Source organism: Rissa tridactyla, chromosome 7, assembly GCF_028500815.1.
Source record: "Rissa tridactyla isolate bRisTri1 chromosome 7, bRisTri1.patW.cur.20221130, whole genome shotgun sequence".
Classification (NCBI taxonomy): domain Eukaryota; kingdom Metazoa; phylum Chordata; class Aves; order Charadriiformes; family Laridae; genus Rissa; species Rissa tridactyla.
Genome location: NC_071472.1, coordinates 50568135 through 50581289, shown reverse-complemented (window position 1 = coordinate 50581289; position 13155 = coordinate 50568135).

The following is a 13155-nucleotide window of genomic DNA, read 5'->3' as shown; positions in this document are numbered from 1 at the left end:
TTTTACGCGTTTCAGACCAATTGTGGATCTGCATAGGCGTGGTTTTGACAGCTCCGGCCAAGCTCCGGGGCGCGGGGGGGGCGGTGAGGGGGTGAGGGGGGGTGGGGGCGCGGAGGGAGGGAGGAAGGGAAGAAGGGAAAAAAAAAAAAAAAAGGGGGGAAAAAAAAAAAAAGAAGAAGGTGTCGGAAGCATCGGCAGTAAGAAAACATGTCAACAGAATAAAATATTAACCAATGACAGAGAAAAGTGCTCGAAATCCCACCCCCGGCTCCTTTCCGCATACCGGGTCAGCCCTGGCTGCGCCGCGGCCGGGGAGCGGCCGCCGCCGGTGCGGGGACAGCGCGGAGCCACCTCGGCGGAGCGCGGAACGGCGCCCGGGTCCGCCCGGCCCGGAGCCCCGGGGGCGGGGGGGCGGCGGCAAAGGGGCCCACGCCGGTTTCTGCGGGGGCGGCGGGGCAGGGGAAGGCGGGGGGGGGGGGGGGGGGGGGGGGGGGGAGGCGGGCGGGGGGAGCTCGGCTGCTGCTGTCTTACGACAGATCCTGGAGAGCGGATCGAGGTGGGGCGCGCCCCGCCCGCCGTTCCGCGCACGGCCGCGCACAGCCGCGCAGTGCCGCGCAGCGCCGACGGGGCGGCCCGGCGGAGAGCTGCGGGCGGCGGGCGAGGCCCCGAGTGGCGACTTCCAGCGCGGGTGAGTCGCTCCCTGCCGTCGCCCCCCGCCCTGCCGGCAGCCGCCCCGACGTGGGGGTGAGTGGGGGGGGGGGGGTCCCCGCCCCCGCCCGCAGCCCCGCGCCCACGGCGGAGGCGCAGACCCCGCCGTCGGGATGCGTGGGGCTGCGCGGCCGGGGGCCGGCGCGGCTGTGGCCGGCCGGAGGGGCTGTTTACCCGGGCGGGGGGAGGCAGATAAGGCGGAGGTGGGAGGTGGGGGGGACGACGACACGCCGGGGCTGTTTGCAGAGGGATTAGGGCCGGTCCCGCCGCGCCGGGGCCCGGGGGGGCGGCGGGCGCGGTGGGTGTCCCCGCGGAGAGGTCGGTTTGGAGATCTGCGCTGATTAACTGAGGGCCGCGGTGGTTGAAGAGGGCCCTGGCGCCAGGCGGCTGAGCCCTCACAATAAAGACCCGTCTCTTGTCACTTCATATTTACCCCCAAATCTTCAAAAAGCGCCCTGCCATCCTTCCAAGGCTCCTGCCCCCGCCGCCTGCGCTGCGGCCAGGCGGGACGGGGGGGGGGGGGGCCGGGGGCCGGCCCCCTCCTCTGCCCCCCGACTCGACCCCCCCCCAGCCCCTGCCGCTCCGCGGATGCGCAGCGAGGCGCGGCCGCAGCAGCTCGGAGCTCTCGGGCCGCGTCTTGCTTCTCCCTGCGCAAGGTGGGACACGGGGACCCCCGGGTGCCCCCACCCCACCCCGACCTCTCCTCTTTATCTCCCTTCCCCGGTTCATCCTGCCGACAACGATCCCCCCCCGCTGCCCCCCGGCGCCACGCTCAGCCCAAATCCCCTCCCCGGGCTCTTTCTTCTCGGGGTCGTTCACAACCTGCCCGTGTCCCGCGGCAGGTTCACCTCTGCCTGCGCTGCCCGGCCCCGCCACCGCGCCCGACGGGGCGGGCACCGCGCGTCCCCCCGGGGCTGCCCCGGGTGGCGGGGCCGGGGAGGGTCCCGCTGACCATTGAACGGGGAGCGGGGACTGAAATTTAGACCCGATTTGGACTTTGCTTCCTAGCCGCCGCGGAAAACTGCTGACGGCAGCTTTGGCAAAAAAGGGGCTTGCTTGTATCTTATTTTATTTATTTATTTTTTCCTAAATTCCCCCTCACAAAGCAAACCCGGAGCCTCTCATTGCCCCGGGGCGGCATCGCCCCATGCCGGGGGCAGCTCTCCCGCAGACCCCTCGCCCGTCGCTCCGCGGCGAGACGCGGGGCCCGGCCCGTCGGGGCCTGGAGCCAGCCGGGTCTCCGCCAGGAAAGGTCGCCTCTCCGCCGGCCCAGAGTCCGGGACCCTCGGCCGCGCCCCCCCCGCCCCGCACCGCTGTAACGTCGCAAACACCCTCGCCTGCAGAATAAAACCGATCCAGAGCAGCCTCGTCTCCCCGACCCTCTGTAGCGGCGCCCGCCGATGGGACGGCCGGGGGTGGGGGGCTAACGGGGACCGGGGCATCCACTGCCCGGGGCAGGTCCGGCCGCGTCCCCCCCCGGACCCGACGGGCGCGGAGCCGATCCGGGAGCCTGTGCCCATGGACGGGGCGGGCCGCTCCTGCCCGCGGCCGGACGAAACCCGGCGTCGCCGCGTCCTCCCCGTCCGCGATCGGGCACGGAGGGATGAGATTTCTCCTCCCGCTCCGAGGCCAACCCTGCCCCGGGGGTCGGGCACGAGAGGTGTCCCCGCACCGTCCCTTTTCCCGGGGAGGGTTTCCCAGGGAACTGGCAGTGCTCGGGGCCACCGTGCCCGGCTCCCGGGAGCCGCCCTGGCCGCCTGCGGGCTCGGCGCTCTTCTGGCGAACGGTCCCCGGGCTGGGACGGCGGCGGGGGATCCGTCCCGGGCCAGGCCGGGGGGGACCGGCCCCTCCCGGCCGCCCCCGCGCCCCACCCGCTCCGCAGCGCGGCCCCGCTCGCTCTTCTCCTTTCATCTCTGCCCATCTCCACTCATCATCCCTTTTCTATTTTTAGCCGGTAGACTTAGGCCTTGGCGCCAGGCCGTTTAAGACCTGTCAAAGTCCTTCATATTTCCCTCATGTCACATGGACCTTTCGCTCCCTTCCCCGCGCCATGCGAGGGCCGTAATTTGGATCTGTGAGCTGGTGAGCAAATGCAATTTGCTCTTCTCCATCGCTGTGTTGTCTCCGTGACCCCAGCCAGCAGGACGGCTGGTGTCCTGTCCGGGGCACTTACACAAATTGCGGGTGATTGATGAAAAATAACAATTCTCACAAGCAGCCGGGCCTCCGCCTTCCCCTCCTCCCGGCTCCACCGGGCCGCGGCAGCCCCGCGCCCCGGGGAGCGCTCCCCCCGCGACGGGGCTGCGCAGGGCGCACCGCCCGCGGGCGCTGCGGCTCCGGGCGAAAGGGATTTTCCCTGTGCTGAGGGCCAACCGTCGGGCCCCCCCTTCCCGGCCCTGATGCCACGGCAAGGGACTCCCCCGGGCGCCTGGGGAGAGCAGGAGAGGCCGCTCGCACCTTCCCGAGCTGAAGGGGACCCAAGCGGGGGTGGGAAAGGGACGTGCCGTGGAGGGGGGGGGACACCGGGTTCCGCGCTCCTACCCCGGGACAGACAGACCTGGGGACGTCTGTCACCTCCGGCCGCGCCGTCGGAGTGAACCCGCAGGTGAGGGGTGGGGGAGCTCCCGCCGCCCCGTCCCCGTCCCCGGCAGGAGCCCTTCGCCCCCGCAGGAGAGGCCTGACGGGTGCCGCGGGACTCGGCGGCCCCCTCCAGCCCTGGGGTACGCCCTCGGCCCGGTCCGGGCCTCCCCGCCTCCCCTGGGCCGTGGGGCAGGCGGGGAGGGGGCGAGGGGCGGCCCCGCAGCCCCGACAGCTTCCCCGGCCCCGCTTCTCCCCCTCCACCTGGAGAGGAAAATAAACCCGCGTGTGAGGAACCTGCCCTCGTTCGCTCTCACCCACCCGTGGCCGGGGCGGCTCTCCTCCGCCTCCCTTCCCCGGGGCGCCGCATCGTCCCTCACACCCCTCGTCGGGGTGGGAATCCCCCTTTACCTCCGGGAGATCCCGGAAAAACGACTCCCCCGCCTTCTCCCCTTCCCGGTACTCCGGTGCCCGTCGGGGGGGCCGGGAGGGGCCGCGCTGCGCGGCGGCGGTTGCCCGGGATGTGCCGGGCACCGGGACCCTCCTGATGCGCTTTTATCGACAGCGACCGAGAGAGATGCTCGACCCGACACCGGCCCCGGCGCCGCCGTCCTCCCTCCGCCCGCTGCGCGGCCGCGGAGCTGCGCGCCCCGTCCGTGCGCGGCCCGGCGAGGGGAAACCCGAGGACCCCCGCCAGCGCGGCAGCCCCCGGGCCGCCCCCCCAACTCCCCGAGCTCCCCCTGCCCTCAGACTGTTTAGATTTCTCTCCAGCTTTAAAGAAAATATTTCCAGTAATCCAGATTTCTGGAAAATAACAACAGGCGGGGAGACGCAGACACAAACGCCGCTGAAGTTTATCCAGAGTTTGAACAATTTATAAACACATTTTCCAGCCTGTTTGTCAGGGCGGGCGGCGAGTGACCCCGGCCCGGCCGGGCGGCCCCTGCGCGCCCGGCGCTGGGAGGGGGGGCGCGCATCCTCCGCGCCCCGCCCGCACCCCGCCCTCGTTACCTCCGCGCCGCTTTGATCAGGGAGCCGGCTCAGCCCCGCCGCTTAATTGATTTTTTAAAATTTTTTTTTTTTTTTTTAATTACGGAGCGCTCTCCCTGCGCGGGGGAGGAATGACCCCCACTGGGCCCGCATCCCCGGGGCTGCCCGGTTCCCCACGTCGGGGCCCGGCTCCTCGCACGCACCGAACCCGCTGCCTTAAAAGGAGACGGGAGCCCCGGCCGGGGCCGCGCCAGCGCGGGGGGGACCGCGGCCTGAAACCCGAGCTGGCACCGCGGGGGGCGGGCGGGGACGGGGATGGGGATGGAGAGGCGGGGAGGGGGTGTGTGTGGGGGGGTTCATGCAAATCCCTCTGTTTAAAAAACTTCCATCTGAGAAAGTGTGTCACATCCCGGCGCGGGCGCGTAATCCCCGGGCTAATGGCATTACCGCCGCCTCATCGCCGTCATGGGATGGGGCCGGGCGGCGAGCATCACCCCCCCCCGCGCCCGCCGCCACGCGTGACTGCGGCTCGGCTCCCGTGGGGACACGGGGCCGCGCAGACCCCCGCTCCGTCGGGGCGCCCCACGCCGGGACCCCGGCGGTCGGTGCCGGCCCTCCCCCGGGACCCTCTCCCCCTTCCCGGCCTCGGTGTGGGGGGGGGGCTGTATCGGCGTTTATCGGTAATTGGGGTCCCGTTTTCCACCCAGGTTCCCCGAGCGAAGCCGGTACCGGGTGGGGAGGGCGGGAGACCCCTCGGCGGCCGGTTCATCTCTTCAATAAGAGTTTAGCAAACGGCGTTATTTGATAAAATAATGCTGTTTATTCCCCCGCCCGCTTCCCCTGCGGGATTAAAAGCGAGGATTTGGGACTGTCCCGCAGGCTGGGCTGCACCGTGCCCGGAGCGGCCGGGATGGGTCCGCCCCGACCCCCGGCAGCCGCCGGGCTCGCCGAAACGGGGTGAAAACCCGCAGAAACGCCGGTTCTGGGGATCGGGAGCGGAGCGGGGTGGGGTGGCATCAGCGCTTTGGAGAAATCACGGGGGGGGGGTCTCCGCGCCCGGCGCAACCTCCGCGGGGGCGGCCGAGGCCGCTGCCCCCCCCCCCCCCCAAATCCCCTCCAGGTGGGGACCCCGGGTTTACCCGGGCAGCAAAACCCCGAAGGAGACCCCGACGGCAGGGGGTGTCCCGGGCTGTCTCCTGCCCCCCTCCCCGGTTCCTCTCCGTCCTTCCTTTTGTTTTTAAACTGTGCCTGGTGGGTGCAATCCCCCCGGTTGCCCCTGGAAGGGGGAAGGCGCAGGGCAGCCCCCAGCCCCATGGGGGTCACCCAGCCCTGTCCCCTCAGCAGGGCAGGGGACCTGAGCTTCCAGATGCCCCTTTCTCTCTGTTTGGGGCCAGGAGTTGGGCAGAAGTTACAGCATCAAGGAGGGGCGAGCGAAAGGCCCCTGGGTGCACAGGGCTGATCCAGGCTCACACCTCGGCCTCTCTGCTTCAGCCAGAATATGGGAACATGTTTGAAACCGAATCTAAAGCAGGATCTGATGCCGCTGTTCCCATGTCACGTGAGTTGTGATTTGGTCTAGGTTTGACTATTCGGATGGCAGAAAATCACCATCTCCTGTTTATCAGAGAGGGCATTTCACTGACGAGAAAATAAAAACAGCCAGAATAAATCATGGGCAGGAATATGCTTTCTTATTGCACCTGTCCATTTCGCGGGTGTTTCATCACGAACAAATTTGACGTATATCCAGCACTGCATGGAAGGGCCAACTCTCATCAGTTTTATTCACTTTTCCCCAAAAGCCCAGTGTTCCTCTGAGCTGTGCTCTGCCAGAGACATGGAAAGGTGGGGCAGGGCTCTGCAGACTGGTCAGGCTCTTCCTATCTTTTAATTTAAAAAAACAGTCTGCAAATTCGAACTGCTGTGGGGCAATGCCCCGTCATGGCCCCAGCTCCAGCATCACGCCTGATGAGATGCCCGGGCACCTCTGCGCTGCGGTTCATTTTCTCACTTCCCAGCTTTTTCCTCGCTTCTCCGTGAGTGCAGGGATCTTGCACCGACAGCCCCAAGGGATTTGGGGGTCTCAGTTTGGGCACGCAGTGAGCACGCCGAAACCTGCCGCCCTGGAGTGCCTCTTCTCCCAGCCTCTTCTCCCCTCACAGAGAAGCCAGGTTCTGCAGCGCCGGGAGATTGCTCTCCAGGCGCCTTTTCCATGGATACCTCAACGGAGGCAGCACCAAATAGCAAGTAAATAACGGCCCCGACGCCAGGCTGCCGGCACAAAGCAAGCAATTGCCCTTCGCTCAGGTCACTAATCTCTTGACACATGGTCTTTGAGACCTGGGCCACGGGGAGGGAGGCTGAAAGGGAAGAAAAGATAGTGGGGACAATGGCAGGGCCGCCGGCCGGTTAATAACCCCTCTCCCGGCTTTGTCTGGGTACGCTCAGCCCTATGCTGGGATCAATTCATCTCAGCAGAAAAAACCCCACACTCCTGCATCGCAAAGGGGCCGGTGTCTGCCCCTGCCTTGGGCACCCCGTGAGGATCCCGGCTCGCCGGGCTAAGTGCAAAGCTCGAGATGCTGCAGGTATTAATAGCCCCCATTTTGTAGCCAGCAGCAGTAATTCCCTCCTGCGTTTTCCCCTCCACGCTGAAAACAAACCCTTCACTTGATCCGTTTGTCCTCTCCAGTTGCCATCTGTCTTCCATCCTTCAAATCTCACCTTAAAAACAGTGCCTCTTGAGCAAATCCTCCCCGCCGTCCCTGCGCGCCGTCTCGCCCGGCGCAGGCCTGACACTACAAGCGCTCATTGAAGTGAAGGGGATTTGAGAGCGCACAGGACACGGCAGGATTAAGGCCACAGATTGCGCTCCCCGGGCCACGCCGTGCCTGCAGAGCAAAGCCCAGGCTCTGCCGGCCTGGTGCCGCCAGCCCCAAAGCCCAGGGGTCTTCTGCTCCCTCCGCTCCGATATTTCTCTGTCGTGCTGGCGAGGTGGGGCTCTGCCGCACTGGCCGGTGCTGGGCATCACCATCCCTCTGCCTTTGATGTGCTGGTGGGATGGAGGGAAGCACCTGAGCCGACCTCCCCGGATGCCTCCGGGTACCTTCCTCTGCAGATGGAAGCGGGAGAGGTCACCTCCCGAGCCCTGGCGAGGAGGCACGGGGGTGTTTCAAGCGGGGGCCACTGTTTGCACAGATGCAGCGGGTGCCGTCCCACCTCACGGCGTGCCGGCGTGGGACCCACCGCACCACCCAGAGGCAGCATCTGTGGGGCGGCCCCGGCCAAGCCCGTGAATCACGAGCACATCAAAGCACCGGCAGCGCGAGCACTAACAACCCCGGCAGCCGGCTCGGAGCGGACAGTGCCTGCGCAGATGTTCAGCAGCAGCTTTTCTCAATTACAAAGAGCAGGAGAATTTACCAGAAAACCCAGGGAAGGGAAGGAGTCCTGGCCAGCGGAGGGGCCACAGCAAAGAGCCCACGCATCCCTTGTGGCTTCACGGGCCAGGTCAGACCAGCACATCAGACCAGCACATCACCATCTCCCTCCATTTTAGCACCAGTATTACATTACCCCGCATTTCCCTGCAGCCCTCGCTGTGGGGGTCATATAGTCCCATCAAGATTTTTGTCGTCTTTATAAAAACCCCACCTTGCAGGGCTTCGTGGGGGTAGAGGAGAGCACAGCCATGACCACATCTGATCCAAACCTTTGGAGCCGGTGAGATTCTTCCTGGAAAATAAACCCACGAGATTTCAAAGCCAATCGCATGACCTACGGTGGGGTGATGCACAGTGTTTTTCGGTTGAGTCTGGCAAGGGCAGCCCTCATCCTGCCCAGCTCCCACCAGGAGCAGGAGTCTCGTGGTCCGGCCAGCCACCCGGGTGGGACGATGGCATCACTCCCGCATGACAGCTGGACTTTCCCCTTTCGACAGCAAAAGGAGCAAAATTCAATGTACCTCGAGAGGTGGATGCAATGCGGACACCCCTCGCGTGGGAGGAGAGGCAGCAGGATGTGCCCGGTCCCTGCCTGCCCGCGTCCTGCCTGTCCCTCCCATGGGGCAGCGGGTGCGAGGTGGGGCGGGAGGCAGGGCACGGGGACGGCTCCTCACCCCGGGCTGCGGGCGCTGCCTCTGGTTTTCTGCTCCAATGAAGCCGCTGGTCAGAACGTGGCTCGTAACCTTCAGCCCTCAGCGAAACCTTGCCAAAGTCCTTTCCCCAGGTCGTTCACAAACCAATGCGCTCGCCCGCCGTTACCCCCCAGGACTGCCGGGCACATCGCAGGGGCCAGTGAAACACCGCCGTTCCCAGTTGCCGAGCCCTCCTCGCTGGGGGATGCAGAGACGCTTCCTCCAAAACACATCAAGGGGGCTCCTGTCCCACCGACTCAGAGGTGTATTTAAGTGAAAACATGGCCGGTTCTTCCACCATCCTGCTTCCCATGGCGCCGAGCCCCATGAGCCGGCACTTCTCGCCTCCCTGGAGAAGGGACAGGGTGGGAGCGGGATTAATGCCCAGCTGGCACTGGGCTGCCGCGGGCACGGCTGGCACCGGCCTTTTATTACCGTCCTATGATAATATTGTAAATACTCACTCGGAAGTAATTACATTCTATAAAAGAAGCAGCAGTCTGTGGTTTGAGCCAGGACCGGTTCATGACACTCGTTTTAAAGAGACGTTTCATGTCTTGTTTATAGATTAGATTTTAACCTGACAACCTTTTAACATTGTATTAAATTAGAAATTAACTTCGTATGACTGCTTACTGTATAATTGACCTACTGATAGGCTGAGTGCTAGAGAATATTTAAGATACCTTTCAGGCAGTGAAGTTCCCAAGAAAATTCAGAGCCTCCTCCTTGATCTAGACCAGGGCTTTGCTATTAATTAGTATTTATGGTCAGGTGGCAGGAGTGCTGCCCGTGGAAGGAGGGCTGTCGGGGAGCAGCATCCCTGCTGCGCTGTGCCCATCCCCAGGGATGTGATGAAGCCCAATGGGATGGGGAGGAGGCGGCAGAGGGGACAGGGAAGGTCCCTGACCCTGCCTGCTGCGGTGACCACCCAGCGAGGCCAGTGGTCACCCTCCTGCAGTCGACCCAGCCAGAGCTGCTGGGAGACGGACCCGTTGGGGATGGAGCCCAGCTCTGCGGATGGAGGAACAGTCCTGGTCCACAGCACACACGGGCTCGGATGACACCCATGCCTGGGATTAAATGTCCCCTGCGCTGTTTTATGAAAGGCTTAGGAGATGTTTACAAACAGCTTTGTGTAACCCCAGTCCCCCGGCAGAGATGTCCCTGCACACGCGATGGCTGCTTTGCCCCTCGGGGGGATGTGGCCGCCACCTCTGCCGGGATGGCAGTGCCCTGCCTGCACCCTGTGGGGCTCGGGCAGTGCAGCGCGCTGCAGGGACCCTCTCTGGAGGTATCAGCCCAACCTTCATCTTCAGCTGCTTCACTTGCCCCCGCAGCCGGCCTCACCAGCCGTGTGTCATTTTGCCCGGTTGGTGGCTTTTCCTGGCCAAGCCGTGCAGGTGTCCCCGCTGCCAGCGCCGGCCATGCGGCAGGAATGCAGCATCTCCCGTTGCCTTCTGCCTACGGCCGGGGCTGACGGCGCCGAGGCAGGCAAAATCCAAGGGTGAAAACCCAGCCAGCGCTGGGGAGCGGAATGGTTTTCCAGCAGAGGGAGAGACAGGGAATGGCAGCTCCTGGGCAGGACAGGTGAGGGGCACAGCTGAAGCCTCCTGTCACCGTCTCATTCTGTTCTCACCAGCCCCGTTCTTTCCGATGCCGAGAGCGGGACCGTGCAGTCACCGGGACAGAGGCGCTGCCGCCGCAGGCACATGCTTGTCCCACTGCCTTTTCCATCTGCGAAACAGGCCAAGCAGTGGATTCAATTATTTTTTTTCCTAGCGCATAAGCCACTAATCATTTATTGCATTAAAAACCCCCTCATCTCCCCAACTTTTGTTCCCATTTTATCCAATTAAAACTCAGGGGGGGAAAAAAAAGAAGTTTAATTTTCTCTTTTTGCAATCACAAAGACCCGATCTCAGCTCCATCGACTCGCTAATTGTAAGCACTCAAATGGTTGGGTTTAAAGTTACACTTAGCAGCTGTGAAACATTAGGGTGAAGTGATTACAACCTACTGGAGGATACCGAACATTTTTACAATATCTCAGGAGCATAAGGGAAAGACAACAGGAAATGGCGCAAACTTTCCTACCCTGCACAGCAACAAACCAGAGCAAAGAAGTGAGAAATATGAACGCAGAGACGCGGCGCGGGAGAGGTTTGGAGCCTCAAAAAGTTACTAAGGGAGCCCCGGTGAAAGCATGGCGCGTTTGCCCCCGTGCTCGGAGGGGGCAGAGAGGAGGGGGAGCAGCGTTCAGGGATTTCAGAGCTTCACTTCGCAGCAAAACCCTCCTCCGGGCTCGCTGGTGAGGGAGGAGGACGGAGATCTTGGCGATATTTTGCACTGGGTCAGTTCTCCTCGCTGGCCAGCCTTCCTCCAGCCTCATCACCAAGAAAATTCGCTCTCGGGCTGGCTGACGCTGCTTGGGGCAGGACTACCAGAAGCTGGTGGAGATGGGCAGCAGGATGGGGTCTGTCGGCGTCACTTGGGCAGAGCACCATGTTTCATCGGGGCTCACCAGGGCTAAGCTTCGCCAGCAAACAGAGCCCAAGCCCCACGTGCCCCAGGAAACACCAGCCCCAATGGTTATCGTAGAATCACAGCATCACTGAGGTTGGAAAAGACCTTTAAGATCATCCAGTCCAACCATCAACCTAACACTGCCAATTCCACCATTAAACCACATCCCTCAGCACCACATCTACACGTCTTTGAAATACCTCCGGGAATAGCAACTCCACCACATCCCCGGGCAGCCTGTTCCAATGCTTGGCAACCCTTTCAGTGAAGAAATCTTCCGTAATACCCAATCTAAACCTCCCCTGGCACAACTTGAGGCCATTTCCTCTTGTCCTATGCACTTATATATGTCCTTATATATATATATGTCCTTATATATATATCCTTATGCCCAGGGCTGGCTCTGAGATTTGATTTCATTTGAACTTCAAGCTGTCACATTTGGAGAACCTTTGACTTTCCGCTTCTTTTCAAACAGCAAAACATTTCCCTCCCGTGATTTAAGCACGCTTCCACATGCGTGTGTTTATTACAGAAACCAGGGTAGGATAAGAAAGCAGTATTTCATGTTAATTCGTGAAATCTGAACTCAACTTTTAATAGAAGAGCTCCACTTTATGCACAGAGTGATATACAGTCCGCCCCACTTTAAATGAGACGTTTTGCCTTTTGAACTCAGCAGGAGGCCGCTGCTTACTACTACTGGAAACGGTTTAAAAACCTGCAAGTCCAGCATGTCTTTCGGGCTCTTTTCGAGCCAGTGGTTTATATCATGGCACAACATTCTCGCGGGGCTGCCTGCGGCCGCCTGCTAGCTGCTGCGTTTGAAAATCTGGCGTTTCAGAAACTCACCTGGATTATTTCCGCAACAACGGGAGACACTCGTCCGCAATCCCGCGAAGACCGCGAGCCTCTGGCTGGTTTTGCTTTAACTGGGGTTTGCATCAGGTCCCTTGATTGAAAACCAGGTTGCGTTCAAGTCAGGGGCAAACCTCCCTCAGGAGCAGCTTCCAGTTACCATCGGTGAGCGGGAATATCCTCTCCTGGTGCCTGAAAAGGGTATCGCTGCTGACGTTGCGGTGGAGGAAAGGTGTTGCCACAGGAAAGCACATGGCGCCCAGCTGAAATGGGCTTTTTTTGGTGTGTTGGCTAAAGTCAGGGGCCATGGGTGAGAGCCAGCGCGCACCGCAAGGGAGGCACACACCGCGGGGGCGCGTCGAATCACACCCTATAGAGTTATGGTGGAATCATGCCCTATAGAATTATTGTGGAACCAGACACTACGGAGCGATTGTTGAATCGCACCCTACAGAGTTATTGTGGAATCAGACCCTGCAGAGTCCTCACTGCAACACTCTCGCCTTTCACCGGCTCGCTGAGGAGCTGGAACTCGGTGGTTATTCTGCTGGGTCATCTGTGAAAGTATCAAATTAAAGTTAAATTAGCCACCTCCTCATAGCTGTGCCTTTTTTTTTTTTTTTTTTTTTTGATAAACTCTAGGCTTTCTTAACAGTTTGGCTACAGGGCTATCAACAGCGGGGAATTTAGGACATTCTTTTCAATGAACCAGACTGAAAATATTTTGGTACAGCCCCAGTTTGTAGGTTTTCCCCCCCCCTCTTCTTTAAACAAAACATCCTGATTCAAAGGAGCTTCTTGCAGACTGGGAATTTCCACATGGCCGTATTGCAGCACTTATAAAAAGTGATTTAATGCCTGCCAACAACAAATACATTTCCAATGACACCACTCTGCGTTATGCGCTATCCTACTTTGTGTGTTCAGTAAGAACCAGCAGCCAAACTGGCCGGGGCAGGAGGGAGAAGAAGCGGTCGCCTTCCTTTGCGAGAACTTTGTCCCTTCTGGCCGCTCTTTGGAAAGCCTGAAAGGAAACAAGCATCACGGTGACAACACAATCCCTTCTGTATGTGTTAATCTGGATTTCGTTTGAACTTTTGGAGCTGACCTTGGCTTGAACTGTGTTAAAAATCCTGACTGGTGTGGACTGACTTGACCCTGCGGTCCCATTTGTCCGCAGTGCCAGCCCTGCCCTCAGCCCCTTACTTCAAGCCATTATTTTACAGACATAAAAGAAACATAGCATTACGGCAGATCTAGCCAGCGGGCCGGAGCTGCGAGTACGTACTTACGAGTGAATTCTTCTCTGATTTCATCCCAAGGAAGTTAGTTTTTTTCACTTGAGAAAGGACTGACTGAAA